The following is a 4,864-nucleotide window of genomic DNA, read 5'->3' as shown; positions in this document are numbered from 1 at the left end:
CACTCGAGAGATCCTGGTAGGAGAGGCCTGGGGCTCGTCTGTTATTCGAGGGTTAGGTCTCGGATGAACAGCTCGGTGTACTCTACGGTGTTCTCTGGCAAGGGTATATCAACCTGGAGACATTCTGCGAAGGGTCGAAACGTTAAAGGAACGGGCGCAGCGGAAGGAGGGTTCCGGACCGCCGAGAGGGATGCAACTTCCCTCTCTTTCTCTCAGCTTCGTCCAGATATAGCGTGAATGCCGAGCAGTCGGAGACTCTTTGTCATCTCTTTTGCACATACGTTCAGTTTGAAATAGGAATTATGCGAGGAATTGGAGACACGCGAGACACGCGACCAGAACACGCGGGCAGACGAAATATTCCTAGTACAGCGTTTCGCTACGCCAGATTCGCCAACGTAAGTAGAGGCTAGCGAGAGGAACTTGGACCAGCTTCTCGAGATACGTTCGCTTGCACTGCTTTGGCAAATATTCCTTACGGATCTTTGCGATTTCATCGAGACAGTTTGATATCGCTTGCGATTTGCTCGCGGCAGACCAAACCACATCCACGTTAGAGAGAAAACGACGCGTTCGCAGTAAGGTGCGGCGTATATTTCTAGCGCTGTTCGCTTCCCTAACGCCAAAGTGGTCGCTTACTTTGGACTCGAAGCCTCTCTGTCACTTCGAAATTCTAATTTACTTCGTTTAAAGTGTCTTTTCGGTTACCTGGTAGAATTTACCTATCGTCTCTCGTTTAGACAATCGGAGCTCGCGTTCGGACGAACAAACTCGTCACCTATCGGCGGAGTCGGTCGTCAATCGCAAGGACTCGATGGAGTCGGAACTCAGGCGGACAGACGTCCGTGGAAGAAAGGTGGAACCGAGGATCCTGCCGGTAGAAGAGGAAGCGGATTGACACTTTGCTCGATCGAGATAGAGCGTGGTTGCGAAAAGACAATAGGAGTATTCTCCAACTTTAGCAGCATACTCGACAAATTGTCATATATCGGTGCAAGCTACTGACGTTCCCTTTCGACGCAAGTTCTTCAACAGCCCTTTAATCTCGATATACGTACACGAACCGGGCGGGATGGCAGGGGGCAAAGAGGCAGAGAAAGAGAAAAAAGGAAAGAAAGAGGGAGAAGGTGCGATAGCTGGCTACTTTATACTCAGAGGCTAGCTACCTGCCTGAAAGGGGAGGTATTACGGGGTTACTAAAGTGTTGTATGGCCTCCCCAAGCCCCATAAGGATAGCCCTCAGGCACGCACCCCTGTTATCGTATGCGTATGCAGTTTTTTCGCTGGTGCGTGCGCGGCTCTCGCAGCCCTTATATGTGCAGTGAAGGTGAAGGGGGCATCGGGTAACACGGGCAGGCAGCCACCCAAACGACCGAAACCCGAATGCTCACCCAGGATCATCCTGGCATTTCCTCTTTCGATGCACTCTCTTCGTCTTCCTCGTACTCTTCCTCCTTCTTCTCCGTCTTCTGAATTTTGCCCTGAAACCGCTAGCACTGGTATACATCGCGGCACATCCTGCTGTACATATTTACTCGCTGGATATGGCGAGGTCGTAAAGTAAAACGTTAACCCATTAACACGTTGACTGCCACGCGAATTTCATATATTTTCCCCTGGAAACCTGGCAACAGATCGAAACCTACAGCTACGCGGTAACGTTTTAGTTTCGCAGAATATTATATCGTCTTGGCGCATTTTTTTCTCTCCTAGTATCGTCCAAGTCGATCTACATCGTTGGAAACTCGCTTTAACCGTTCCAAGGAATCGAGTAGATCCGTAGCAGCGAACGCGTCAAATCCGCCGATTTCTATCAACGACGCGCGGCACAGAGTAAAGTACGACGATTTTAGAGAAGAAATACTACGGATACGATCTCGTCGATTCTTCGATTTTCATATTATTCGACCATAGAGAGAAGGTGCTCTCGTACGAAGACACGAGTTTGCGAGTAGAGTACAGCGACAGCCAAAGCGAGTATACGTCTCACGACGACGAAGTTTCTGTAACTTTGGCTTACCTACGTCCTTGTTCTTTTTTTTTTTTTTTACACTGTCAATTCCTGTTCCTACACACGCCTTATACCTTCTCGAATAATTTTTCAATTTATTCGACGTACGCGTAAGAGTAGGCGAATAAAGTTGTTCGAGGTGCACGCTGAATTTTGACTCTCGCTGTATGCACGGTAGCGTATAGCCGAGCGCGTTCGTAGTACCAGTCGGCCGTCGTATCGTTCTTTGACGAATGCTCCAGATTCGCGAACGAATCGACGTAGCTGGATGGCGAGATTTTTGAAGGAAAGTCAGTCGATTAACGTACGTTGTGTGGATTCGAGATAACGTAGGTTTCGCGATACAATACGCCGGCGATTCGAGGGTCAGTGAACGGATCAAAGATCAAAGAGACGAGAAAAGGAAGTGGCGACGAGGCGAAGACGCCTCGATACCGATCAACCGTGCGCGCAATTGAAACGGCGGCCGGTCGAAAAGTCTTTCGTGCAGCTCGGAATGTCGCTGTTCCTTCGTTCCAGAGGGGTGCATAAATCCTGCCAGTTGCCGAATATTCCTCGTTATTTCACGTTTTCCTTAGCCGGAGCGAATTGTATTTAACTAGCCCCGTTTGACTCACCAGCCCGACCACGAGCTTCCTATTTATACTGCGAAATTCTTGGAAGGAGAAGGCAGATAGCATCGAACTCGTACGAAAGACGAGTACCTATAATTCCCCCTTGATTCGTTTCCACTTCCAGATTGCCATCGACTGCACGCATATCCGTGTTCGATCAAACCGTCTCGAACTTTGTCCTTCCCTTCTCACTGCGTCTGCTCTCCTGCCGCTTCCGTTCAAAGGGTTCGCAGCAACAACCAGGTACCTGGAATATTTAAATCGCGTTTAACGAAAGGAAAAGAAAGCTGTACGATAGCTGGTCAGAGTAATTCAAACGATACCATGAGAAAAGTTACGTATTATACGACGAAACGTTTTGAAATTTCATTTGTAACGTTGTAACGCCACGCGAATGTTACGTTCAAATTTGAAGACAATCTGCAAACGTATAATCGGCGAACGATTGGTATACAGACGCCTTAAACGTACAATAGGCGTTAAGGACGAGGCCGCTGAATATATTTTGAGATTTTTAATACGACGAACAACAACGAACGATCGATGGTGTAAATACTTTGGCGAAATCTCTGCGAATCGTATCCTTGTAACAAGTATCTCGTAGCTTGTATCGTATAGTAAGAAGAAACTCGTAGCGTGCCATGATTTTATAGGAATTTTCAAAAAATTATCGAATTTCGATCGGTTTTTGTTGGTCCGCGCGGATCACCAGACAGCGAAGCTGCTTCCTCGTTGCAGCAGCCCCTTGGTACGTGCGGAACCGTATCCGCGCTGTTATGCTTTCAAAAATCTCTTTAAAGTTTCAACATCTTTCGCTTCTTTTCTTTCTTCGCTGTTCCTCGTTCTTTCTTTTTTCGTCGTTCTTTGTCTCTTTAGTAAAGACGCTGGAACGAGATTGATCGCGTTTATCATCCACGTTCGGCCGAACCGCATTCCCATGTAAGGGTGTGTATCGAGAAAGAAAGGGGACCACCGCGCCGTTGGGATTCGAGAGGCCAACGCACATGATCGATGACAGTGAAAATAAAAGCAGCGATATCGCTGACATCGCGACAGTTCTAGGAAAATAATATTTGCCTCGGTTGCGATCAACGATCGTCGAGACGACGGCCAGACGAGGCAATGATAGATCAATCTAATTCGCACGGTCTGAGACGCGCGTCACGAACAAGTAGCGATGGGATCCGAAACGCTTCGAATCGCTTCGAATCTGCATATAAAGCAAAAAGCACGAATCATTCGGCACGCGATTCGAAGCTGGAATCTCTTAAAAATCTTGAAATTCTCGAGAGTTTAAATAGTTTTCCAAGTATTTTAGATGCGTTTCGATTAATTTTATCCAAACGGTATCATCGGCTTAAAATATCGAACAAAGTGTGAAAAGATCGAGTTGTCGTAATAATACGAGACTCTCGAAAGTTTCAAGTTTCGAATCGTGTCGAAAATTATTCGAATTTCTCGTCGCATGTACGATACAGATACGAAGCGTTTCAGATCCCATCGCTACGAACAAACTCGAGTCTCGATAGCGAGAACACCCGATTTTTCTCTGTCTCTCACTCTGCTCTCGTTACTTCGTTTAGGATTTAGTTTACTATGTGTGTGCGTGCGCGCGTGCGTGTGTTATGTGTGTGTGATACGTACGTCGATCGTAACCGATCGATCTCGATCAACCGTTAACATCATCGTGTCTTACATCGGAGCGATTTTATCGGTGCTGAGAAATATTACAATTCTCTCGGATTTCTTTAACAATTATGGGGGACTGCGATTAAGTCGCTCGATTATAATTACGATCACCGTGTCACGATAACGTAAGTTCTACTATTTCCACGTTTGATAAGGCAGAAATTGCTTTTTCGCCGTGGTTAAGGTACGTCGTTACCACGGACGAGTGTGTCGTCACCACCGTACACGATCACCACGACTCGACGGTCGATAGGATAGAGACGCGAATCGACTGTTTGTCGTTTCTACGTCACGATAAAGTGTCTATAGTTTAAAAACGTCTTAACCGTGCTTACAGCGTTCCTTCTTTTAACGATGCAACGAGAATTCAATTTTACTAACGTTTCTTCCTTTCCATTTACAGGAATGGAATTTATCCGGGCAATGGTAGGTAACGGGTAATTTTGCGTTGCTCTTATCGGCTTCTATCGATTCGCGCAAAGGATAGCAAAGAGGCAAACGTGGACGGAAACGTGAAGAAGTAAAAAAGAGAAGAAAATGTACGGTTGTT

Source organism: Bombus fervidus, chromosome 12 (assembly GCF_041682495.2).
Source record: "Bombus fervidus isolate BK054 chromosome 12, iyBomFerv1, whole genome shotgun sequence".
NCBI classification, from domain to species: domain Eukaryota; kingdom Metazoa; phylum Arthropoda; class Insecta; order Hymenoptera; family Apidae; genus Bombus; species Bombus fervidus.
This window is presented reverse-complemented; position numbering follows the sequence as displayed.